Source organism: Saimiri boliviensis, chromosome 8 (genome assembly GCF_048565385.1).
Source record: "Saimiri boliviensis isolate mSaiBol1 chromosome 8, mSaiBol1.pri, whole genome shotgun sequence".
Taxonomy (NCBI): domain Eukaryota; kingdom Metazoa; phylum Chordata; class Mammalia; order Primates; family Cebidae; genus Saimiri; species Saimiri boliviensis.
Window position 1 is genome coordinate 21,435,017 of NC_133456.1, and position 27,464 is coordinate 21,462,480.

The 27,464-nt window shown below is 50.8% G+C and overlaps 1 protein-coding gene and 1 pseudogene across 1 annotated transcript in view; both read right to left on the reverse strand.

The window, feature by feature from the left end:
- Nucleotides 1–27,464, reverse strand: part of GRIP2 (glutamate receptor interacting protein 2) — a 113,850-nt gene that overhangs the window by 72,533 nt on the left and 13,853 nt on the right. The gene's annotated exons all lie outside the window — the stretch shown is intronic.
- LOC101051907 (inactive rhomboid protein 1-like) lies at nt 12,181–14,072 on the reverse strand (annotated as a pseudogene).

Sequence of the window (27,464 nt, forward strand, 5' to 3'; positions counted from 1 at the left end):
TACCTAGGCCATACCTGCTGGGCTCCCCTGTGCTCCCCAGATTTTTGCAGGCTCCTTCTGCAGATGGCAGCCCTAGGGAATTGTGAGGGAACGGAGGCCCCCCTTAAAGGAAATGAACCACGGGTGCTTCAGGCTGAGTCATCAAGAAAACAGCAAGGGCAGATCAGCCCAGCTGGGAGCCAGGAGGCCTGAGTTCAGGGCCCAGCCAGTGTGTACTACTATGTGGCCTCAAGCAAGGCTCTGCTGTTCTCCAGCCTCCACGGGCTGTACTCCATGGTCCTCCCTAAATTCATCCTCCCTATAGCATTCTCACTTTCTCTGTCCCAAGGCCCAGATAAATTCCCCCTGTTGCCTAAGCTCACACAGCTACTAAGGTGGCCAAGCCAGGATTCAAACACAGGACGATCTGGTTCTCCTCAAAACTGAGGCTGCACAGATCTCAGGAGATAGGTTTAAAAAAAGGAAAAGATCACAGAGGGATCCAGGCCAGCCTCCACCAATGCTGCTTTTTCCATTCCTGCCTCAGCTTCACAAAGCCCCAGAGGCCCTGGGTTGCTGCCACCCCCACCTGCTTCCAGAAACAAATTAGCATCTCATCAGAGATGCCTTTAATCTTCTCAGCCTTTTCTTCCCTGCGAGCCAAGCGGTGACATTTCTGCTGCCCAGCTCCACTGATCTAAATAAGACCAAGGCCTCCGAGGCTGGCTCTGTGGTTGGAGGGAAGGGGTTGGGGGCAGACCCTCTTGACCACTTTTCCAGGCTTGGGGAGGGAGAAGACGAGGGCAGACTCGGGCCATCCATCCATCTCTCCATCCATTTGCGCATTCAGCAGATCTTTATTCAGCAATGTCTGTGTGCCTGACATGGAGGTACAGCCACCAAGGCCTCAAGGTGCTAATATTCCAGTAAGGAAGACAGAATAAATGACAGATGGAACAGGTAAGTAAAGGATGCAACATGTTGCAAGGTGAAAGCTAAAAGAAATAAACAGAGCAAGTGAGGGGTGCTGGAACACAGAAGTGGACGTTGCCAATTACAAAGCAGCTGGTCTTCCCAGAACCCAGACTCTGGACTCTAAAGTCCTTTGTCCAGCAAAAGGACCCCCACGACTCCTGAAAGCAATAGATGATTCCAGAGCGGAGGCAGGGAAAATGCAAGATGAGCCGTTGTTGTAGTCTCGGAACGTAAAGAAGTGCTAAGAGTCAGTGGGGAAAGTTGGGAGGACATAGGAGCCAGCAGGAGGGGTCTCCCGCCAGCCAAATTTGGGACAACTTGAACATCAGAAAAGAATCATGACTACAAAACTGTAGAGATCCATGTGTTCCTACTGATTCTGAAGAGAAAAAATAAAACCTGGCTGGTTCCTTTGGGGGTGGTTAAGATACCACATCATTTTTCTGTGAACAGATACATGAAGGGAAAGAAAGAAGCACCTTTCCTGTGTTTCCTGTATATGCAGAGTTTTAGGCAGCCCTAATAAGGGAAAGGTGTCCTTCAGAGAAGAACCACAGCAAGTAAGTGCTGAAGAAATGACAGAATTGGAAAGCCATCTTTTTACAATCCTAGAAATAAAGGATCCTGCACTGCCTCTGTGACAGAGGGACAAGGTAGACAGTCCTTGGACTCCCAGACAGGTCTTAGTGTCATCCAGAGTGGACCTACGTGGCATTACGGGCCCCGGATGGGACGTGGAAGGAAGCCCACAGCATTCCCTGAGATGGATTCTTTCCTGCAAAATTGGACCTGAATCAAATCCAGCTTTAGCCCAAAATACCAGTTGAGAGAAAGTACAGTGGGGCAGAAGAATGAATTAAATGAGACCATGAGAACATTCCACAGGAAAAATGACCTGGGTTCTCCAACAAATAGAGTGGGGAGAAAAAGAGGGAAAGGGACTGTTACAGATTAAAAGAGACTTAAGAGACTCATCAACCAAATGCGACAAGGGACTGCACTTGAATCCTGATTTGAATAAACCGATCGTGACGAGACATTTTGGAGACAACCAGGGAAAATTGCACAAAGACTGGGTACGAGATGATATGAAGAAATTACGGTTAATTCTGTTGGGTTGCTGCTGTCATTGTAATTAGAGTTGAGAAAAGTCTTTATCTGTGGAGATACAGATGAAACAAACAAACAAAAAAAAAGGTCTGTGATTTGCCCTTAAAATGCCTCAGGGGTATTCCTGTGTTATATGTGCTATTTGTAAGTAAATGAAAATTTAAAATATAAAATAAAAATTAAAAGAGGGGGTCATAAAAGGCCTTCCTAAAAAGGTGACATTTGAAAAAAGGCTTAAAAGAAGGAGAAGATTAAAATGCTGTGGTGGGCGGGGGCTGGAGGGAGAGTGTGCTCCCGAGGGAGGGAGCAGCAAGAACCTGGAGGGTCCAAGGAAGAGCAGGCAATGCTGGGTCTCCTGAGCATCTGGCTTTTCCTCTGAGGTTGTGGGAACCTTGCCTGTGGTTTTAACACCATCCCTCTGGCTGCTGGAGGGAGAAAGTGGGGAGGAGGTATGCAGGGGAAGGGCAAAGGCAGGCAGATCAGGGAGGAACCCTGCACTATGCAGGGGAGTGGTGATGGCCACTGGACTGAAGTAGCGGCAGAGGAGGGAGGAGAGGAGTGGATTCAGGCTTCCTGTGCGGTCGAGCTGCCTTCCTCTGCCAGAGTTCAGCATTTGCAGAACAGCCACTCCTCTGTCTGGCTTAGCACCTGAGCTCTGGGGTCAAATATACTAAGCCTCAGTTTCCCCATCAATAATATTAAAGGCTGATGATGAATTGGATGTTCTATGGAGACAAAGCAAGTTAGAACATCCTGCAAACTTACCAGGACTGGGCATGTGTCACCAAGAGGGAAGCCACCTTTATTGGGCACCTACTGTGTACCCGGTACAGAACTCGGGGCTCCACAGTCATCAAGCCTTACCCTATCATAAGGTGATGTCGCCTGGCTGCCCATTAGAATTACAAGGGAGCTTAAAAGAACTAGTGCTGGGCTGGGTGCAGTGGTTCACACCTGCAATCCAGGACTTTGGGAGGCCAAGGCAGGTGGATCACAAAGTCAGGAGTTTGAGAACAGCCTGGACAGCATAGTGAAACCCTGTCTCTACTAAAAATACAAAAATTAGCCAGGCACATGGGCATGGTGGCGGGCACCTGTAGTCCCAGCTACTGGAGAGGCTGAGGCAGGAGATTCACTGGAAACTGGGAGGCGGAGATTGCCGTGAGCCAGGATCACGCGACAAAGTGAAACTCCATCTCAAAAAACAAACAAAACAAAACAAAAAACTAGTGCTGAATCAGAAACTTGGGGGTGTAGAGTCCAGGCAGTGGCCACTTTTTAAGCTTCCCCATTGATTTTACTGAACCCTGGGGTGAAGAGTCACTGTCACTTTGCTGCCCTGTAAGGAAGATGGGAACACTGCCATTCAGAGAGGAAAAGTGGCTGCTTCTGCTTCACATGGTGTCCAAGTGGCAGAGGAAGGATTTCCAAGAAACTCCTCTACCTCTACCAGTCTCCTGCCCTCCACTCTCACCAGACTCGCTCTGAGGCTCAGGAAGCAGAGGAATCAGTCCCAAGGGAGGCTAAATCCCTGCCAGGGGAAGCAGCTCATCCATCTGATGGCTCCCAGACATTCCTGAGCCAAGAAAGAAAATGCCACCAAGCGTTTTCAGTATGGGCTAGGGCGGCTGGCCGACAGGTGCACCCACAGGGCCACCTGCCAAGAAACAGGTGGCATGCCTGTTAATATTCCTGGCACTGGCTTTAAAGAGCAATAATTAGGAGCAAAAGCCTGGGCAGGCACCATTAACAAGTACGCAGATTAAATCGCAGGGCGTGAGGGTGGAGGGGTTGGAAATGCTGCCATTACAGTCCTCATGTGCCATGGGGCAGCAGCTCCACCAGGGTTCCTCCTCAAGCCAGGCCACAGTTGTGCCAGCCGCCTCCTCCACTCTGAGCCCGGGCTTTCTCCTCACACCTGCAATGTCTCAGGATGGGGACGGCCTGCCAAGGGGGTTCAGAGTCAGACAGTGCTGCATTCAAATCCCATGCTGCTTGGCCATCCCTAAAGTCAGTAAGTATAGCATTACCCAGGCACCCAGCAGGTGATCATTTCATGAAAATGACACAAGTCTGGGGTTTGCAAGGGCTCTGTGCATAGGACCTGTCTTAAAATTATGTTATCAGGTATTTCTCTTGTAGATCCTCAGTTTCCTCATCTGAAAAATGGGGAAAGGGGATAGAGATCAATCACATTAACGATCACTCTGCGGCAAAGGTAGACACTGTTCCCAGCCCCGGATGCACATTAACCTTCTCCGGCATCCCACCACGTGGGGCCTAATTATGCCCACTTCATGAATGGGGTGATCAGGCAGGGGGTCAAGGTCATGCAGCTTGGAGCCAAGCAGGAGTCTGAATCAGGTGCTGGCCAGGCCCACTCTGGGACCCACCCTGCCACTCTAAACACAGATGCACTTCTTGCTTGGCTCCATGCAAGCATGTGGGTGGTATGATTCAATACAGCAAACATGGCACCAAGCACAAGGGGCATGGCACAGCCCATGGCTGGGCACCTCAAGCTCCAGAGACCCTGAGTCTCTGTGCCAGGGGGTCTGCCTGGCATTTCTGGGGGTTGGGAGGGCTCTTCAGGCTCAGAAGTGGGAGATGGGATCAGGCTCCTGCTCTTCCTTGGGCACCAGCCAGTGAGACCCTCATCTGGGAAACAAAGCAAGAATTAAGTGAAAGGGCAAAGGCTGGTCTGCCCTTGGGCAGAGAGTGTTACATGAGGGGTTCTTGTCCCCTCTGGCAGGTGCGGTAATTGAGAAGGGGTAAAAAAAAGCTCAAGGTCACAGAGTCCACTGAAAGCAGAGTCAGGACTTGAACCCAATGCTGGCCTCCCAGGGGCTGCTGTTACCACTTAGCAGATGTGCCTGTGGGGCCGGTGGCTGGAGTGAAGCTGGACCCGCCCTCCCAGCCCCCGACCACTGACAGGTTTCTCAGGCACTCCTAGAAACAAGAAAAGGCCTCCAACCTCCACATCGCAACAAGAACCAACCCACAAGGCTGGGCAGGACCCTGCAGTCCTGGGGACCCTGCCTCCTCTCTCCCTACTTCCCCAACAGATCCCACACCACAAGTCCTGAAGGTCTGGAGAGGTGGGAGAGCAGGGCTGTGCTATAGGAAGAGAAGGGGCTGTGTGAAATTTGTCCACTCCAGGTTTTGATGTCCTCAGTGTAAGTGGCCAGCAGCACAGCACCGTCCTGGAAAAGTAGGTGTGACACACCCTTGCAGGAACCTATGTCCCAGCATCACCCTTCCTTCGGGCAGTCTGCAGGTCTGTATATCCCACCTGGTCCATAGAAAACTGGAAGTCCCCACAGAGGGGCCCTGGAGTTTGTCCTGGTCACCTCGTCACCAGCACAGCCCCCATCCTGCCATGCGTTTCACCCCCAAAACTGCCAAGCTCAAGCACAGAGAAAGGAGGGTGCCCGAGGTGACACAGCTCACTCATAGTTTGCTAGTGGCAGGGCCATCTCTAGGTACTGCTTCTTGTGGGCCACAGCACGGGGGTTTCTGGCCCCAGAAGAAGAAAGGGAGGAGCACATCCCAGATGTGCCACAGACAGCCCAGCCTGGCTTCAGGATGGCCATTATCTGTGTGTTTTCTCCAGATCAGCAGGGTCAATGATCTGGACAGTCTCATGACTCTGGCCATTCAAACGAGACACCATAGTGTGGGGATCGGGGTCCAGCAGGAAACTAGACGACAGACCATGAGAGCCGCAGGGCTCTTAGACAAGATCACAGAGCCACATGACCACAGGGGACTGGGTGATAGCCCACGAGGCCACAGAGCTTCCAAGGATGGGGACGCAGAGCCACACACCAGAGGGGACCAGGTGACAGCCCACGAGGGCACACAAAATTGAAACCCTGGAGCCACAGAATGTTAGCTTCAGGAAGCCTCAGATGGTGGCTCCACAACTGCAGGGCATTACACTCAAGGATCTGTACCCACCACACTGGGGTCTGGCCACAGGCCATTAGAACCACAGCAGAGAATGCCAGAACTCCAGAAGGAAGCCACAGCAGCGAGTGGAGCCAAACCACAGCTTATCAGAGCCAGAGTGGGGACAGAGCAAGGCAATCAACCCCCCTAGACCATTCAGGATCAAAGGGACAGGGTAAGCCATCCGTGTTGCTCACCAAGCAAGCTGTGACCGCCCCCCCAAACAAAAGCTCCTTTTCACAGCCCCGATCCCTCCAATCTTGCCCTTAGCTCCAGAGAGCTCCAATCTTGCCCTGAACCCCAGAAAACTGCCCTCTCCATAGCTTTCAGTTAGAGATGCAGTCACATGGCCACTGTGTGACCTGGGATGATTCTCTGCCTACTCTGGGCCTCAGTTTCTCCACTGTAAAATTAGGAACTTGGCCTTCTCTGAGGCCCTTTCTGATTACTGGAGGTGGGATCCAATAATCAAAGGTAGGGTCAACCTCACCTCCAATAATCTGTGAAATGATCACATCACTTCTCTCCCTCTCTATAATCTTCTGTGGCTCCCAAAGGACTGACTTGAATGAATGAACAAATGAATGTGAACTGCCCAGCCTTGAGGCATCTTCTTGTTCTTTGCCCTCAGTCCTGCCCCCTGAGGCCAGCTGGAGCAGACGATGATTCCCCTCGGTTTCCCTTTCAGTTTGGGGCAGATTCTTAGGCAACTCACTTAGAAGTGAGGGCAAGGCTAGGGACTCAAACCCAGGACTCTTGGTTACCAACACCCTTCCAATCAGTTCCTGAGCACTGGAAAAAATACCTACAAGGAAGAAGAAAGCAGGCCCCCAACAGGAATCTTGGCTACAAGTCATTCCAAGCCCCCTGCCTCTGCAGCATGGGTTCCCACTCAGTAAGGCCAACCATCCCTCATCCTTCCCTGGGGACCCTGCATGCCTCTGGGCTGCAATGTCACATGGCATCCCAGGAGACATGGCATTCCAGGAGTGAGAAGAGTCAGCACGAGGTTCAGGCTGATCCCACCACTCCACAGATAAGGAAAATCGGGTGAGAACAAGGTCACCACACACACTGGGGGCTTGTCTAGTCCTCAAACAAGAATTTTCATGAGGCCCTGGCAGTGGAAGCACTGATGATGACAGCAGTATAATCTAGTAGCATTTATTCCCGGGCCCAAAGCATTCAACTGTGCCCATCATTCATTCACTTGCTCATGTGCTGGGCAGCTCTCATGCTCCAGCAGTGTAAACGGCTTCCAGCACTTACATTCTACTCAGAAAGACAAAGACATGACAAATATGTAATACAACACAGGTCTTCACACAAATGAAGGGAATGGGGGACCCAATCATGCCCAACAAGGCAGATTGCTGAGCCAGGCAAAGAACACAGCCCATGCAAAGGTCCTGGGACAGGACATGCTTGGTGTGTCTGAGGCCCAGAAAGGAGGCCAGGGCTGGAGCTGAGTGATGGAGGGAGCAGCAGAAAAGATGACAGGGGTGTCAAGGGCAGACCACCAAGGGCCAGCTCGGCTGCAGTGAGGACTCTGGGCTTCCTCAGAGGGAGGTGGGAGCCATGGGAGGGTGTTGGGAAGAGGAGGGAGTGATCTGACGTAGGTTTTAACAGTATCCCTGCGGCAGCAGGGGAGGGACAGACTGAGGAGGGAGTGAGGGTGAAGGTGGGAATACCAGTGAGGGGGCCACTGCAGCCATGCAATTAATAGATGCCGGGGATGCAGACCAGGGCCGTGAGAGGCAGCCAGTCGCGGACATGTTTTTTTTTTTTTTTTTTTTTTTGAGACAGAGTTTCACTCTTGTCGCCCAGGCTGGAGTGCAATGGCACGATCTCGGCTCACCACAACCTCCACCTCCTGGGTTCAAGCAGTTCTGCTGCCTCAGCCTCCCGAGTTTCTGGGATTACATGCATGTGCCACCACACCCAGATAATGTTATATGTTTAGTAGAGATGGGATTTATCCATGTTGGCCAGGCTGGTCTCAAACTTCTTGACCTCAGGTGATCTGCCTGCCTCAGCCTCCCAAAGTGTTGGGATTACAGGCATGAGCCACTGCACCTGGCTGCAGACACATTTTAAAGAAAATTGGTGACTCATTACAGACACACAGAGCCCTGTGAGGCCAGGAGAAGTATGTCGACTTTACAGAGGAGGAACCTTAGGCTCAGAGAGGTTAAATCACCTGCCCAGTGTCACACAGCAAGGGAGTGTCACCGCTGGGATTAAAACCCAGGCCATCTGGTTCCGAGGCCTGTGCTCTCTCATTCTGTCATAAGCGTCTCCTTAAGACTAATACCTGACTCACGTGGCACAAGGTCTGGGGTCTGAGATTGGAAGTGGACTATCCCCACCCCCATCACTAGTGTCAGGGTCAGCTACAAAGCCAAACTGTAAAGAGGACCAGAAGTATGCCTGTGTTGGGGAGAGAGAGAAATGGGATGGGACCCCTGAATACTGGACAGGTGAGAGCAAGAGAGGAAGTAGCTAGGGATGTATTCCAGCTTTCTAGGCCTGGATGTGGAGCGTGAGTCCAGCACACCATAAGCCCTCGGTAAACAACCCCCATGGGCAGGCCATGTAGTCAGACAACGAGGGTCCAACCCCGGATCTGCCCTTCACCAGCAGTGTGGCCTCTGGAGCATCACTTACCCTCTCCATGCCTCAGCTTCCTCACCTGCTCACTGGGGCTGTTGTAGGGGTAATAAAGGGAAAATGCTGGCCCAGCAGCTAGCAGAGTAATCAACCCAGCTGACAGGCAGCAGCTCGGCCATCAGGATTACGAGGAGGGACTGCAGTAAGAGCCTTCCCCACTCTGCCCAGATGCCCCCGCCCTGTGGGGCTTCGCCTCCCACCCACTTTCCATCTTCTGTGGTGGACTCGGGGCCTCCTTCCTGTCTGTGATTCAGGAATGACAGCCAAGACTGAGTTGTAACTGGATGCCTGGAATTATGACTTCAGGGGAAGAAAATTATTAACATGGTTGCAGAAGGCTGGATTCTTAGAATCGTGCTGTGTCAGAGAAATCTTCTGGTCCAAACAACACCCCACCCATTTTACAGATGGGGAAACGGAGGCCAGGAGAGAGGGCACATTTTCTAAGCCACTGGACCCCTAGGGCCTGGTGCCTAGTCCCCTGCCTTCGGGGAGTCCAATGGACGCCTAGGGGATACAGGCAGGGTGATGGGCTTGGCCAGTCAGGATGGTCAGGGCTCTACTGGGCCACGCATTAAAGTTCTGGTTGCCAGATCATGGGAGATCCAGGCGTCCTGGGGGAGAGACTGGAGACACTGGGTGAGGAGACCTTGGGGAGGCAGTTGCCTCTGCGCTGCACCCTTTATATGCATTTTCCTCTAGAGCCTCATTTTTAACCTAAAGGACCACCACTTGCCGAAGAGAGTGACCTGCCTGTGGTCCCACAGCTGGTTTGTGGCAGAGACAGAAGTTGAACCAGGCCCTGTTCTAAGCACTTTATGTATATTAACTCATTTAACACTGACAAAAACCTTTGCATGAGGACTATAATTATCCCCATTTTCCAGTGGAGGAAACTGAGGCTCATAGAGGTGACATCTCTTGCTCAAGGTCACCCTCTTGGTTAGTGGCAGAGCTGGGATTTGAACCCGGGTTGTCTGGCCCCAGAGTCCAAGCAAAGGAAGAGGGGTTTGAGGCAATGGGGTGAAGGTGAGAGGAAGGGTGGGGGAGACATTCCCCAGTGGGGAAGGACTTTTGAGACCGGGGTGTCTAATATTCATTTGTGTGTGTGATGAAATCCCTTTTGTCACCTCCTTCCTGCCAGCATCACAGAGCGGTTCCTCTTTGGTCTTGGGAACATGTGTGTCCCAGCCCGACCCCAGATCAGCCTCTTGCCAACAGAGACAGCCCACCTGGGATAGGGACATGACCCTTACACTGAAGCAGCAGCAGAAAGTCAGAGCCAGGGGGCCGGGAGGGGAGCTGCCCTGGGCACAGTGAGGGCTGTCTGGGCCAGCTGGGGCTGGGACCAGGGGTGCTAAGGCCATCAGAGCCTCAGTCAGATTAAAAGCAGAGCTACAGAAAGTGCAGCTGCAGACCCAGTCCTGTCTTTGAACTATTTGTCGCTGGATGGCTCGCTGGACAGTGAGGGTTACGTTTGTAAACAAACATTTGAGGAGAACTGACAGTTAGAAATGATTACAGCAATTTCACACATTGCCACAATATCCAAGTGCCTGATCAGTGGCTTGTATCTTCATGTCTTTGTTTTTTTTTTTTTTTATTTCATTTGCAATAACTCGTTGTTAGTGTATTTTTCTCAAACATATCAGTCTCCAATGGATTGAAAGTAAAAAAATACTGGCCTTCCCCAGATAGCCCGAGAGGCACTGCTTTTACCGGAGCTACCCAGTGGTGAGAAGCTGGTGCCCGACCTGATGTGCAATTCAACCTAAAATAAAGCTGTAAAGTAAAAGTTCTGCTTTGAAATGACACGAAACTTTTATGTGGGCTGAAACAGATGTAACTTTTTTTAGATCAGGGTTTCTCAACCTCAGGCAGTATTGACATTTTGGACCAGACAATTCTTTGTGGTGGCAGGGAGCTGTCCTGTACACTGTAGGGTGTTCGCAGCCTCCCTGTTCCCTCCCACTGGATGCCAGTGGCACATAGCCTCTCCCGACATGTGATGACCCAAAATGTCTCCAGAGATTGCCAAATGTCCCCTGGGGAGAAAAATCATCCCCTGTTGAGAATGGCTGGTTTGGATGTTCTGCTTTTCTGTGTGTATGAGAGAATGTGTCTAGGAGGGTATCTGTATGTGCAGGTGTGTGTCTGTGTGTTCCAGAGCATGTGTGTGCTTTATTACAGGCCCATTCTCCTCACTCACATTGCCTGACCCTGTAGGCGTCTGTGTTTGCAACCCTGGTGCCACCCATTACTCTTAAGTAGCACCTATCAGTTCTCCCCTTCCTACAGTCAGTCCCTCAGAGGAGGCATGGCTGTCACTGAGGCACAGTCTACAAAGGTCATCATGGAAACCACGGGACCCTCAGAGCCACTGTCTGTATTGGGTGAAGCTGCCCTCCAATGCCTCCCACCCGCCTCTCAGATCCCTACCCACATCTCACCTCCCAAGATGCCAGGACACAGACAAGATCTCAGCAGCTGGACAGAAACCAAGGGTCCAGCCAGAGAAGGGCCTCAGGCCTGAAGAATGACAGCCTGAGGTTAAGCAAAGTGGTCATCAAGAACCAGGAGTCAATAAGAAGCTGAGCGGTCGCCTGACAGGGGAGCTGGCGGAGGCTCGTGGTGGGGAACATGGGGGAGTGCAGCTTGTTCAATCTGCACCCATCTGTGCCCTAGCCCTGATTCAGGGGACTCTGACTCAGAATAACCTGGGCAGGGTCCCAGGGCCTGTATTTTTAAAGCTCACCAGGTAGTTTGGATACACAGCAAGAGTTGAGAATCCCCTGAGAAGTGTGATAGAAATAAAAATTCATGGCAAAACCAAAGTAAGGAGTCTGACATCACCAAGCATTGAAGAGGGTGTGGAGCAACTAGAACTCTCAGACACCGCTGGTGGTGTAAGGTGGTACGGCTACTTTGGAAAGGTGTTTGACAGTATCCATTAACATTTCAAGATATGCATATTCTAAACAATATCTCAATAAAGCTGTTAACATATGCGTATCCTATGGGTTGGTGATGATTCCACTTGAAGGTATATATGCAACAGAAATGCATGCATTTAGACACCACAGCCATGTTTAGGTACCAGAGAGCTCACAGCAGCATTTTCCATAAAAGTCAAAAAATTGAAACAAACGGAAAGTCCAACCATAGCAGAAGAGATTAATACAAATGGTGGCATATTCATGCAATGGAACTTTTTTATTTTTCTAGTTAATGGCAGCTAAAACGCTCCCACTCCATGTATTGGCCACATGAGGTGGTCGTCAAGAGACAAGTTAGAAGGTTATCGCAGGAAGTAGTATAATAAATGCCCAGCAGTATGAGGGGTTCAACAGACGTGAGCAAGGCACAAGAGGCCTGTCTCCAGGACACAGGCCAGTCCCCCACATGGAGCAGGTGACTCCTGTAAGCCTGTGAGGCTCACGGTTGTCATGTCTGCTCTGGCCTGTGGGAGCTCAGGGCGCCGGGAGCCGCAGCAGCTCAGTGGAGCTGAGCATCCAGTTCCTGCTTCTCGCAGAACTTCGCAGTGAAGGAGATGCAGGTGAGGAGCTCACACCACTCACAGTGGACAGGATAGGAGTAGAAGAGGACCATCAGGCCAGCCAGAAGGCCCAGGAAGACCACCTGAAAGATGATGATCTGGCAGCGTTTCCAGTGCAGGTTGAACTTGCCAAAGCTGATGTAGGGTAAGAAGGCAAAGGAGAGGAAGAAGCCATTGATGAACCCCGAGAGGTGAGCAAAGTTGTCAATCCAGGGCAGCAGCCCAACGGTGAAGACGAAGAACACCACAGCCAGCAGCTTGAAGAAGGCGTGCCAGGGCAGTGCCAGGATCTGCCACCTCTGGAAGAGCTGGCCAGGATACCAAACTGGGAGCTAGCCAGACCCGCCGCCGCATGGTAGAGCAGGAAGATGCCACTGGCCAGTTTCTCAGTGACATCATTCAGCAGGTAGATGATGGCTATGTGGTGCCAGCCTGCCAGCTTCTCCAGGTCCCACAGGATGGTCATCTGGAAGCAGATGGATACCAGGCAGTGCAGGATCCTGGCGTGCAGGAAAAGGGACAGCCACAGGTGGTAGAACTGGTCAGGGACCTTGGGGTTGAGGAGAGGCAGGAGCCCACACACATCATCCATGCAGTGCACCTGAGAGCAGAGTGTGGCCTCCTCAAGGAAGTAGACCCTCATGAAGTCCCAGTACTCCCGGGAGGTGATCTCACATCTGCCCTTGGTGCCAATGCAGCAGGGCGGCCCTGTGATGCCACAGTCCATGTGGGGTAGGTTGGTGTGGTTCCCAGCATTGTTTTTGGTGCATACTGGCCGCTTGGTGATGTCTTCTGACCAATCATGGGGGTCTTCAGAGGAGGGCGCATCACATATCCTGGGATCCTGGTGGCAGACAGAGCCAAACTGTCTCTTGTGGCTGGCCAGCTCTGGGGTGCTGGGATGGATGGGCCACTTTACGCACACTGCCAGCATGCACCAGCACTCCTCCTCCGAGGTCTGCACTCAGCCCAACCTGTCGCTGCACATGCAGCAGGCAGCGTGCTTCTCGCGATTGCCCGCTGCAGGAATGAAGCTGTTTGCCTGCGGACCCTGGCGCTTGCAGGGCGAAAACTTGGCGCCCAGGTGGATGAGGGCCTCCGAGCTGGGCCCGATCCAGTTCTCTCACTGCACATACTTGACGTTCTTGTAGACCCCGCAGCTCCGCAGCTCCGCGTCCACTGTTTCATGCTGGGAGAAGCCCACGGGCACGATGCCATGGATGCACACGGCTAGAATGGTGATAAGCGTGTACAAGAAGGTAACCCAGTAGGTAAAGAAGGGCCTGCAGTCGTCCATGTCCTTGATCTGGTGCTTGACGAAGCCATCGATGTGCTTGTGGTATGTACGGTTGGTAAGCCATCCCACCATGCCCAGCCCAGATGGCCACTTCACCCAGGCGAAGACTTTGCGCACCAACACCGCGATGTGCTGGCCCTGCCACATCCCGGCAGTGCTCACTACCTCCTGTCGCAGCCGCCCCTTGGGCTCCAAGGCTGCGGCGCCCTCCTGCTTCCATCGCTCCAGGGGCAGCATCAGTTGGCTGCGCTCAAGCTCACTGCAGTCCAGGGCCCCTGCGGTGAGGTCCGCCTGCTCTAGTGTCTTCTCCCAGTCCTTGAGCACTGCCTTGGATGGGAACTCAAAAACTTGGTCAGGTTTGTGGACAGCGTTTCATGGAGGGTACCTTTCCAGGCAAAGAAGGATGTGTCCAGCTCTTCAGGGAAATCAATCCAGAAAGCTGGCTGGAGTGAGGCTTTGTCGCTGTGCCCAGCACAAGGCGCCATCCATAACCAAGCGGGCTTTCATCTGTGCTGTGGCTGCCAGGAAGCTCATACCAACTCTCGCTTCACCCAAGGGAACTTTATATAACAAATAAAACACTGCGCAACATACAACGAAACGGATGAATATCAAAAATATCATGCTGAGGCTGGCCACAGAGGCTCACACCTTTAATCCCAGCATTTTGAGAGGCTGAGGCAGGTGGATCACGAGGTCAGGAGTTCGAGACCAGTCTGGCCAACATGGAGAAATCCCGTCTCTACTAAAAGTACAAAAACTAGCCAGGCGTGGTGGTGGACACCTGTAATCCCAGCTACTCAGAAGGCTGAGGCAGGAGAATTCTTGAAACTGGAAGGCCTAGGTTGCAGTGAGCCGAGACTGGGTCACTGCACTCCAGCCTGGGCGAAAGAGTGAAACTCCATTTCAAAAAAAAGAAAAAAAAAAACAAAACCCGATGCTAAATGAAACCACTGGACAGTGAAGAACATATGTTGTAGTATTACATTGATAGAAAATTCAAGAACAAGCGAAAACAAATTTCTCTGTGCAGTGATACACATAAGGTGATAATACCATAAAGAACAGCCAGAGAATGATTTTCAAAAAAGGTCAGGAGGGTGGGTATCTCTGGGCGGAGCAGGAGGGGGATACAATTTGGGATGAACCCACGTGGCAGGATGAGGGGATCTTCAAAGGGGATGGCAATGTTCTGTTTATCAACTAGAGTGGTTATGAGTATTTACTTTTCATTATTCTTTATGCGGCACCTCTATGCTAAACTCACACATGTATTTCATAATTTTAAGTAAAAGAGGAGAAAGATGCACCTGTGCCACTGCCTGCAATGCTGATTCCTTATGTTTGGTCTGGGGCCTTGGATGAACATTCTGAATATGCCCTCACCACCCCCAGGTGATTCCAGTTCACAAGGTTCTCAGGCCACACTGTGGTCTAAGATGTCTGCTGAGCACACGTGGGGTGAGGAGCCCAGAAGCCAGCCTGAAATGGGTGGGTCCCGCCTCTCTACCCATTGCTGGTTTTGAGTGATGTGTGGTACCCGAGGTGGGGGCACAGCAAGCCCCCGGCATAGCAGTCGGCCACCCTCAGTGGATGCCAGTCCCCTACGGAATTGTCCTGTGGGATATCTTCTTTAATAGGAGCATGCTGGGCTTACAGAGGGACTCTGGATGGGAGGGTGGGAGTTCATCGACAGTCACTAGAATTCCACAGGTGAGGCTGGCAGCCTACCAAACCCACCCTGGAGGCCAGGCCCTTTAACAAAACAGTGGGGAGGAAGCAACTAAGGGGCTGTTATCAGGGAGGCAGCTGGCATCTGCTGAGGGCCACCCTGTCTCCTCAGAGCTTGAAGGGTGGGCCAGCAGGCAGGAGAAAGGGGCAGCTTCAGGACTATCCTCTGTGTGAGAAGTCACGGAAGACAGGAGCTGCATGGAGGCTGTGCTCCCTTATCAGCCAGGACAGGCTTCGGCAGGTAAGTCTTAATCCCACCCCATCACCACCTAATGTGGTAATCTGTTGATCAGGCAGCCATGACCAGTGCTGGAAATGGGAGGCCCCACCCCTGAGGGGTTCAGGACTGCTGTCATAAAAGGCAGTGAGTGGATCAGGGGTGTGGTGAGACAGTGTAGCAGGGAGCAGCTCCAGGAGGCTGGGGGCAAGGTCTGGAGATCTGTGGGAATTAACCACACCAGGGAACCCAGGCAGATAGAAGAGCCTGAGCAGGGTGTGGGATGGGCTGACAGTGAGCACAGGCTGAGCCTTCCATGCAGCAGGGGTGGCTCTCAAAGCTTTCCTGCATTTACTCAGTACATCCTCAGGGCGGCACTGCAACGCGGGTACTGTGAGTCCCATTCTACAGATGCAGAACGGGGCTGCAGAGAGGTTAAGTAACCTGCACAAGGTCACACACTTCATCAGCAGCTAAGGCCGGACTAGAACTCACTGCATTATGCGCCCTCAAATTCGGCTTGTTTTTCCCCAAGAATAGAAAGGCCAGTGAGCAAGGAGGGCAGGGAGAGGCTAGCGTGAGAGAGGCCTGGTGCTGGGACATGCAGGGCCTAAGGGCCATGGGAAGAGTTTGAACTTGATCTTCACAGCAGTGGGGAGCCACTGACCATAGAGAGGAAGTAATGATATCAGGTACGCTTTTTACAGGTGCTCTCCTGCCGAATAGAGCCTGACCATTGGGAACACAGGCCAGCCAACAAACATGGCCTCAATCGTGCAACATTTGCTGAGCACCTCACGAGCATCGTCTTCTCTCCTGGCCATAGGTTCCATTTTGACCCCACTGTTAGGCAGCAAGGCCATCTCAAATACCAATGCACAAATTTTACCGACTTTGATGACCATAAGGAAGCTCTGTCCGGCACATACCCCATCAACCACTGGAACCATGGTTTCATCCTCTAAAAAGCACAGTTCAGCCACTTTCAAGTTTTTCCATTTTCAGTCTTGCTTTGTTGAGATAGGTTTCATGAAGTCTTTCCTAATTAAAATTTTTAATGAGCCGGACGCGGTGGCTCACGCCTGTAATCCCAGCACTTTGGGAGGCCGAGGCGGGTGGATCACGAGGTCAAGAGATCGAGACCATCCTGGTCAACATGGGGAAACCCCATCTCTACTAAAAATACAAAAAATTAGCTGGGCATGGTGGCACGTGCCTGTCATCCCAGCTACTCAGGAGGCTGAGGCAGGAGAATTGCCTGAACCCAGGAGGCGGAGGTTGCGGTGAGCCGAGATCGCGCCATTGCACTCCAGCCTGGGTAACAAGAGCAAGACTCCGTCTCAAAAAAAAAAAAAAAAAAAAAAATTTAATGAGGATTTGATTCATCCATCCATCTCTTTGCTCGTAGCTCCTATACCAATCGTAGACAACTTCTATCACTGTGGAGTTCCTTTCCTGCCCATTATTTCCTTCGACTCCAATTCTCTCCCACCAAATTTTTGCAGAATTTGATGTTGGCATGGAGATTGGATTCGTCTGTCAATTTTTAGATCAATAACTATTTTTACTGTGCACAGTTTTAGTTGATGCCAGTTTTATTTTGTGTTGATTATTTCTACTAGTGATGTTCATGATGAATTAGATAAGAGACAAATGGTGCATGTTTCTTTCTTGGGAAACCGATGAGAAATCAAAACATGTTTGTGAGTCAGAAAAAGAAAAGAAGACAGAAAACCAAGAGAAAGAGACCCAGAAAGAGACAGAGACTGATAGAGAGGCAGAGACAGGAAGACACGGAGACAAAGCAGAGAGAGACACATGCAGTGATGGTTTGGCTCTCGGCCACTCGGTGGAGTAAAATGACAGTGTCCATCTTAGTGTGGCCCATTGCCCTGCTTCCTCTCCAATCAAAAGCTGGACATTCCCACCTCCAGGCAGTTGCCTCAACCTGGAAGGTCCTTTCCTTCTGGACTCAGCTCAGTGTTGCTCATTCAATTGCTCAGGACAGCTTTATCAAAATAAGACAAAAGGTCACCTAGATGGTGTTCCAACAGACATGGCCTCTGGGAAGATACTGACCAACGGACAACACCCCAGCCCCAAGTAAAACCAACTAAGCCCTTGGCCTGGACCTAGGGTGCATGTGAGGCTGGAGGTCCCACTGGTAAAGTACCTAGCAGGGCACTGGCACACAGTGGGTGCTTAAATAGTGCCCCTCTGTCCCAATGTCATCATGGTCCCCACCTCAATGGGCTGGCTAAGGATGGTACAAACCCTCTCAGCTTGGCTTCACTTGCAACAGAACAGTGGCCTCATCCTCGCCCAGGGCCTGTGGGGTGAAGAGGATGTGAGCTTAAGGTCTCCCTGGCTCAGGCTTCAGACTGGTGAGGGGTCCTTCTTTGCAGGATAGACCTAGACTCTGAGATTGAGCAGGGTCTGACTTTGGTTGCTCTTCTCTTCCTGCCGTCTCCACTGTGTGGAGCTCTGTGCTAAGAAAGCCTCTTAGGCTGAGTCTTTCGGAAGAAGCATGGTGATCCATGAGCACGGTCATTGATGAGGCCCCGGGAGGTCTTGTGTTTCCTGCATCTTTAGCTGCTATACTACAAAGACCAAGAGCCACCAGCTGGTGGCTGTGGGCAAGTCACATCACCTCTCTGAGCCTCAATTCTTCATCTGGGAAATAGGAATAAATACCATGATGTATCTTATAGGGTTGTCATGAGGACTAAGTGAAGTGGTACATATGTGGGTGCTAATAAGAATTTATGAAGGGCCAGGCACCATGGCTCATGCCTGTAATCCTAGCATGTTGGGAGGCTGAGGCGAGAGGATCACTTGAGGTCAGGAGTTCGAGACCAGCCTGGCCAACATGGTGAAAGGCCATCTCTACTAAAAATACAAAAATTAGCCAACTATGGTGGCAGGCTCCTGTAATCCCAGCTACTCAGGAGGCTGAGGCAGGACAATCACTTGAACCTGGGAAGTGGAAGTTGTAGTGAGCCAAGATCATTCCACTGCACTCCAGCCTAGGTGACAGAGAGAGACGCCATCTCCAAAAAAAAAAAAAATGAATTTATGAAGGAATTTTTTTTTCTCCCTTATTTATCAGGTAAGTGAGCAGCGAGGTAGAAGAGCTCTGGTCTGGGCTGGATTATTTTCACATGTGGTCACCCAGGCCAGCTGTTTTCTCTCTCTCTGGCCTTCAATTTTCTCTCCATAAAGTGGACCTAACAGTTTCTTATAAAAAGCTCAACACACATTTAGCATGCAACCCAGCAATCGCACTCCTAGGTATTTAACCAAGAGAAAGGAAACATATATTCACATGACACTTGTATCTCAGTGTTTAGGGCAGCTTTATCCACAGCACCCCAAACTAGAACCCACACAAATGCCCACCAAGTAGATAGATGAACGCACTGAGGTGCACCCACTCCCTGAAAGAACAAGGGCACCGACATGTGCAACCACAGGGTGGGTCTCAAAACAGGCTGAGCCAAAGAGGCCGGAGACAAAAGACATCCATACTGTGATTTGATTTATATGAAATTCTTAAAGACAAATCACATACATATCTAGAAGAAGATTAGTGTGGCCTAGGTGTGCTGGGAAAGTTCTAATTGTACCTTGATTGGGTTGGTGGCTTCACAAATGTATACACTAGTCAAAACGTACTAAGCATACAGTAAAAATGAGTGTGTTTTATTGTATATACATTAGACTTCAACAAAGTTAATTTTTTTTTAATGTCCCTGAGACAACCTTCCTGCAAACTCTCCAGGGCTTGCGTGTGATCGGATGGGAGGATGAGCATGCAGAAACTTTTTCATGCGGGAAAGTGCTTCACAGGTGGGAGGCATTGTAGTAACTTCTATGGCTGGTACTGAAAACAGCAACCACAGCCGAACAATGCAGGTTCCACTGACAGTCTCCCACGAAGGTGAGAATGCCGCAGCCCTGGAGTCAGGCCCAAAAAGGCTAGCATTCAGTCTCCCGCCTTCACAACCCGCTCTGCCACCTGCCTGGGGTAAAGTGGCCTTCCTACTCAAGCCTCTGTTTCTGGAACATTCCTCTCAGCTTGGCTCTGGGCTGAACATGAGGTGTGCCATCAACCTCAGTCAATTTCTCCAGTATCCCATTGACCATGAGACCAGGGCAGAAAGGAGCAGCCTCCCTGGGGCTCACAGCTCTGCAGCAGCAGAAGCAGCCAGAACCCCCACATCCTTCCACACCATTCCTGGGCTGGCCTGTAGGCTGTACTCAGTGCCATACAGGGTGGTGGGGTAAGGCTATCCATCACATGAGTAGCAGGTTCACTTGGGCCCAGGAGTTTGAGGCTGCAGTGAGCTGCGACCACACCACTGCACTGCATGCACTCCAGCCTGGGCCACAGAACAAGACCCTGTCTCCAAACAAACCAGAACAAGACCCTGAAACAAACAAACCAAAACCGAAACCGCAAAACTTGGCCAGGCTTTAGTGCCCAGTTGTTTGGTCAAACATGAGTCTGAATGTGGCTGTGAAGGTATTTTTTAGATGTGATTACATTTAAAAAACAGACAGTTGAGTAAAGTATTTTACCCTCCGCTGTGTGGGTGGGCCTGATGCAATCAGTAGTGAAATTAAGAGCAAAGACTGAGATTCTCTGAAGAAGAAGGAATTGCCTTCAAGGCTATAACATAGAGATCCTGCTTGAGCTTGCCTGGGCTGCCCTGCAGATTTCTGACTGCCAGCTCCACAACTCTAGATAGACATGATAGATGAACAGCTAGATAGACGATAGACAGATGGACGTGCGGATAGGTGGACAGATAGATGTTTGGACGGATGGATGGATGGATGGATGGAACTATTGGTTCTCTTTCTCTGGAGAACTCTGACTAATACACTCTTGGAGCCCCAGCCTCCTCATCCAAATGAACTGAGGCCCCCACAGTGGACATCAGTTGTTTCTGCCTATCTAGCATTCAGACTTCCTTTTGGTAATAGCACCCTGATTTTGCCCTGGGGAAACCCCCTCCCCAGCCCCCTGTCCATGTGGTTCACAGGGCTGACACTGCTTCCAAGACAGGCATAAGCCAGGTTTATCCAATCAGAGCAGTTCTTTCTCCAGGCCACAGTGACTGGCTGAGGGACAAGCACATGTTCAATGGGAGACAGCCCCAGGACTTTTGCTGGAGCCATCTGCATGTTATTTATGATATGAGTCTGGAGAGCCTGCCCAAAGCAAAGCCAAGAGCCCAGAGAAAGAGAGGTGAAGGATGGGAAGACCAAGCTCTGATGTTGTCCCTTGAGTCCTGGACGCAGCCCTTCCTGAAGCTAATATGAGATTGAAGGTCTTCTTCTCACCTGGGCAAGTTGGGGATGGGTTTCTGCCACTTATAACCTAACGTTGCCTGCCTGCTACTGCCTTTTTGGAAAGGCGTGAGAAGGAACAGGCAGTTGTGGCTCAGCTGATAGAGTTTGGCCTGGCCTCTGTTTTGGATGCTGGTGTTTGCAAGCTTGGAAGCAGAGTTGAGGAGCAGGGCAGCACAGGAAAGACTGTGAGAGAGGGAGAAGTAGTGGGAAAAGGAATCCAGCAGCAGGGCTGTGCGGGAGACGGGCTGGGGGAGAGACAGATGCCGGCCAGGGAGCATGACTGTGTTGGGGTCATGCTCAGGGACTCCCCAGGAAAGCCACAGTTATACTCCCACCGCAGGGTATGAGAGTTTTACAGCTCCACCTCCATGCAAATGTGCAAACACTTGGTATTGTCAAAGTTTCTAATGTCAGCCCTCGGGGCAGTGTGGTTTTAATTTCCATTTTCCTCATGTGAGAAGCCATTGGGCACCTTTTCATGCATTTACTGGCCACTTGGATCACTGCTCAAGTCACTAGCCCAATTTTCTGTTGAGTTGTCTATCTTCTTCTATAGGATTTAAATACAGCTGCAAGGTAGACACAGGGTGAGACCGGGGCCACCCGGAGGAGTTAGGCACATCTGAATGGATCTAAAGGGGGTTTTTGCACAAATCACGAAGTCTTTCTAGCTTGGATGTTTTAGGAGTCTTTGGCCTTCACTCCTAGAGTACAGGAAGGATCGAAGCAGGAGATCTGGAGAAGGGTGGAAGGGAGGACCCACAGATACCTGCTTCGTGTCCAGAGCCGCTTCACCTCACTGCACTGCAGCCACCCTAGCCTTCCCTGAACATACCAAGCTTGCACCTCAGGGCCTTTGTATTTGTGCATGCAGTTCCTTGCAGGGCTGGCTCCTTCAGCATTCAAGAAGTCTTCCCTGAGCATCTCAGCTGAAAGGAAGTCTCTCTCCCTCTCTATCCCCTGATTCTGCTTCATTTGTTTTTCATTCCATGACCTAATTAGCATGCATATCTATTTGTTGACATGGTGCTTGGCTGGCTTGCCCATTCGAATTTAAGATCCATCAGGGCAAGGTCCTAATCTCTGCTGTGTTCACCACTGGGTCCCCAGGGCCTAACACAGTGCCTGGTACACAGTAGCTGCTCAGTAAACATTTGTTGAGCACATGAGTGAACAAGTCTTAGCAACAACCCTGTTAGGTAGATCTTGACTATGTACTCCCAGACAAAGACACTGAAACATCCTGACTATGTACTCCCAGATGAAGACACTGAGACTCAGAGAAGCTGGGTAACCGGTGTAAGGTCTCAGAGCAAGTGGCTGAGCAGGAATGGAACCCAGGTCTTTCTGACTCCACGGGTTGTCCTTGCTCCCCTGCCCGTCTCCAGCTTTCTTTTGGCTCTGGGGTTGGCAGCTCCATGAATTATTTCCCTGTCTTACAACTGGGTTTCCTCGCTCGTGTATGAGTCGGGTGAGAGTGGCAGGAGAGGCTGATTGCAGTGGCAGGAGGACTTGGGAGCTGGGAGCCCTGTGATGAGGCCAGTGCATGAACTGGATGCAGGGCAAGTTTACAAACCTAGGCCCACCTCAGTAGTCAAACCATCACAAGAGATGTTTCAATAGATGTCCTGAAAGTCTCCTAGTCCAACCCCCAGCCAGAACAGGAACCCTTTTGACAGCAACCCTGATGGGGGCCCACCACCTCCCAGGGCAGCCCAGTCCAGTCTTGCCCAGCTTCAAGGGGAGCAAAAGCTACTTGGGCCTTCCTTGACCAGAGCTCAGCTGGGGGCCAGGAGGCTGGGAGGGTGGGAGGCCGGGAGGCTGGGAAGCTGGGAAGCCAGGAGGGAAAGCCCAGCACCTCCTAACTGGGAATTCTGAGCGCTGGAAGTGTGGCAAGAAATTAGGTTAAAGGAAGAATCATCGGCTCATTAACCCCCTTGCCAGACGCCACATGCTCACAGAGGCCTGCTTCTAAGCTACACTGCTGACTGTCACTGCCTGCCGGGACCTGAGTGGAGTGGTACAAGTGAGATATTTTATTTGTGTGCCGTGCATATATATTAGGAAGAGGTAAATAAATTAGCTGCCTTCCATCTGTAACCACCAGTGCATGCCAAGTTCCTTCCCTTCTCCTCCGCCTTGGGAGAGGCCACACCAGCAAAGCCCAAAACTTGTGAAAAGGCGGGGCTCCTTTCTAGTTGGATTTCCTCCTTAGTTTGAGCAGCCCTAGAATTAGAATTTTTCCAAGAGGAAATGGATGCCAGTTACTATCCTAGGCCACTTGCCAATATCTGATCTTCCCAGCAACCCTGAAAGGCGGGCATATTGCCATCCACATTTTATAGACAAAGATACTGTGGCTCAGAAAGGTCAGGTCACTTGCCCAGGGTCACACGGCAGGTGAAGGGAGTAGCTCAGCCCAAGTCACAGAGGCCCAAGGACTTCTGTCCCAAGCCAGAGAGAAAGGCTGGACCAGGAGGAAACTGCATTCTTGCTCTGGCAGTAGTTGCTGTGGGGTCCAGGCTGTTCCCGTAACTCTCTTGGCCCTTCTCTGTTGAAAGGGAAAATAAAACATAACAGAACAGACTCCATGTGGAGCTGTGTGGAGAATCAAGTCACCATTCATCCATATCCTGAGTGTCCTTCAAGCCCACTCCCACTGTGGAGGCTCTTGACTCTGTGAAGGGCCACACGACCCCCAGGCTTGCTGTGTGACTGTGCATATCAGTGGGCCTTTGTGAGCCTCAGTTTCCTCCTCTGTTACGTGGAGGGGAAGGGATGCTGGCTGCAAGGAAGAGGATTTCGCTGTGTAGAAATCCTTGTAAAACACATATCCAGTGGGAGGTGGGCAGCAGGCTGGGACCACACACTGTGGACAGAGGAGGGGTGACAGAATGCCCAATGGTGCTGCAAAGCCCAGAGGGGGCCATGACTTGCCCAGGCTTGCACAGCAATTAATGCTGTTGGGAGCCACAGAACACCTGCCTCCCAGACTGCAGAGAAGGATCCCAGAGCACTGAGCCTAGATCTGACTCTTTTATGGAGCACCATACATCTCCCCTGGAATCAGTCCTGCCCACGGCCCATAGGTCTTGCCTCACTGCCTCACTGCTTCTGCCTCCCTACAAGATCTTTTCATTAAATTAAGTGCAGAATCCAATGTAATTGCTATTGAGTTTCCCCAAGGGGCCACCTGCCACCTCTTTCCAGGATGCCTGCGGGGCCAGGACTGAGGCAAGGCACTCACATACCACCAAACGAATATTATGGAGATTTCAATATAAAATCTTATTTTTATAGGTGTTTGATTTAATATCTTTGGACCTGATGTTAGTGAGCCCCCATGAGGTCCAGACAGCCTCCCTATAGCTCCGGGAGGTAAAAATGGCCCATTTCACACGTAAGGAACAGTTCAGAGTAGACACAGGCCCATTAGGCCCCCACTCTGGGACTGAAGCAGCTGGAGGGGAGGACCCCAGGGTCTAATGCCTGGGACTGAGGCAGCTGGAGGTGAAAAGGACTGCAGCTGTGCAGAGCCACCTTGTCCTAGGGTGACAACTGTCAGAGGAAACAGGCGTGAGCTGCAAGGAGGAGGCAGGCTGGGCTTGAAGGAGGCCAGAGAGCAGCTCCAATGAACTCTGCACAGTGAGCAAACCTCAGCCCCCCAGCTTCCTTTAGGAGAAATATCCACAGCTACTCAACCAAGCACCCACTGCATACCAGGTACTGACCATCATGCTGGCTCATTTAACTCTCACCACCTCTCCAGCAGAAAGGTACCATTATTATTCCATTTTACAGATGACGAAATGGAGGGTCCCTTCAGCCTAAAGACGACAGTCAGAGGGAAGAGCAGGTACATGGTCCCAGAATGAGAAATTGAGTCCCACATAAGCCCCACCCCGCTTAAAGCACAGCAAAGGTTTCCCATGATGCTTGGAAGAAACCCAAATTCCTTCCCTTGGCCCAGTGCCCCTGCTGACCCCTCTGCCCTTACCCCATTTCACTCTCCAGCTCTCTCACGGCACAGCAGCTACACTGGCCTCTGTTATTCGAACACACCAGGCACACTCTTGCCCCAGGGCCTTTGCTCCTGCGGTTCCCTCCACCTGGACCACTCTTCTTCCAGGTCTTCCCTTGGCCAGGCCCCACACAAATGTCACCTCCTCTAGAACGCCCTCCCTGACCACCCCATCAGCTTCTATCATTCATCCCCTGCCCTGTCCTCCAAGCTACACTTCTTTCCCCAGTGAACTCTTATTTATTTGTCCCTTTTCTGGTCCATCTTCTCTGCTCCACAAGGGCAAAGACTCAGTCTTATTCACTACTGTATCCCAGCACTTACTGACTGGCACGTTCGAGTTAAACAGTCGTAGAATGAATGAAAGAAGAAAGAAGGAATCTACTTACAGGGGTGGGTGCCAGGGCCAGGAGGCAGGCCGAAGAGGCAGCAAATGTCTGGGTCCGGCAGCGGTGGTGACAACAGCCCTGCCCTCCCCCTGGAGGTGGGTTCCCTGAATCAAAGGTGCTGGGGTTGGGGGCACTTCCCAGAGGAAGTGGGGAGGCATCATGGGATGTGAAGAGGGAGAACATGAGGAATAGCCATACTCTGGGAGATTATGTGGCCATTAAAAATGACAAGTGCAAGAAATAACATCTGCAGGGGTAGGGGGGAAGCCTTCCTGAATGGCATTATAGATTGATGGCAGCCCAAGGAAAGCTCAGTCTTACTGCAGGCTTGATATGAAAAAAAAAAAAAAAAAGCCAAGTGCTGGGACAGCTTTGATGTCCAACCGTGGGGGAGCAGGTAAATAAACCATGCCTAGAATGACCATTCCATGATGAAACTCAAGGGCTTTTAATAATCCTGGGAAATACTAATCCTATAAAGCCAGCTGAAGAAAAAACAAAACGTATGTGTGTGGTATGACAGCAACAAAAATAAATGATAGATAAAAGACTGGAAGGAAATATACCAGAGTAGCCCTGGGCAGTCAACAGGTGGAGAATATTTTCATTTTCTTCTTGGTCTTTATTTTTAAAATAGTCTATATTTAACAACAATTACATGTTTAATCTGAGAGAAAGTCATTTCATTTAAGAGGATTTATTTTTCTTAAAGATAGCCAGAAGCCAAAGAAATGTGTCCATATCAGTTCTGTGTGGAGAAGGGAGTCCATTGCATGGCAATGTCTTTGTTTACTGATGTTGCTGTGCCTAATTATTAAAACTAGTTTAAATGTTCAGCAAACATCTTACATGGTTTTATAAAATTAGAAAAGTAGAAAAAAGAGGAACCATGAAACTGGCCAACAGGAGGGCCGAGAGTCCAATCCTAGCTCAGGCACTAAGTTGTGTAAAACCCTTCTCTTTTAGGATGGAGCAGGTGGATCACCTGAGGTCAGGAGTTCAAGACCTGCCTGGCTAACATGGTGAAACCCCATCTCCACTAAAAATACAAAAATTAGCCGGGTGTGGTGGTGAGCGCCTATAGTCCCAGCTACTTGGTATGCTGAGGCAGCAGAATCACTTGAACCTGGGAGGTGGAGGTTACAGTGAGCTGAGATCATGCCACTTCACTCCAGCCTGGGCAACAGAGCGAGACTCCTTCTCCAAAAAACAATAACAGCAACAACAACAAAAACCCTTCTCTTTTCTGGGCCTCAATCTTCTCATGTGCAAAATGGGATTAACTATCCCTGACTTCCATTGTTTGGTAGGATTCTGGCCTCTACAGAAAGGGCTGTGCCTGTGCCCAGAACGTGTTAAGTGCTCAGTAAACGCTGGGTGCGCTTCGCCCTCCAAGACTCCAGCTCAGTGTCTTTCCAACTACTATACTCCCAACAGGTAGGCAGGGCTCCTCCTCAAACCTTTTCTATCTTGCACTCTGTCTGTAAAACATTGCATTCCTCTGCAGTGACACATACATTTTATTCATAAAGTATTCATGTATTACTATATTTGCATATCATGCACATTATACAACATACACAAAAAGAAAAACAAATTAAACTGTGATAGAAAATAAATGACAATGGAAGCTCTTCATATTTGTTCCCATCCTCCTCCTCAGGAGACTGTCCTGGGCATGGCTCCCGCACCCCACTTGGAAGACTAGCTGTGTCTGTGAGTTCCTAGAGGGCAGAGTTCACTGAGGTCTTAGTCACTGCTCTGCTCCCAACAAACTGTTGGCACTCAGTCAAGAGCTTTTTAGTGAGCTCTGTGGTTCAGCCTGGTTTACATCAGAAGAAACAAAGGAACAGCAAAAAGCAAGTCACTCAAGCCAGAGTCTGACTCCTTGGGTATGAGAAGCCCTGGCCTCCCCTGGGACCTTGGGCCACCCTCTCTACTTCTCTGGATACTGTCTCCCTACCTATTACCCAGGAGAGCCAAACCAAGTGGTCTCTGAGAACAGGTCCTTTCTGCCGTCCTCAGGCAACACCCCCAATCCCCTTCCCAACCACTCAAGGTGGGTGGCCTCTCCTGGGACCCAGGAGGCCACTGACATGCACCCTCCTGGGGCCCAGCCTCACTGTGAAATACAGCTGCACCCACCCGCCTGCCCTCCAGGACTCCCGACAGCCCAGAGCCAGCTGCCCGCAAACCCCTGGATATAAATC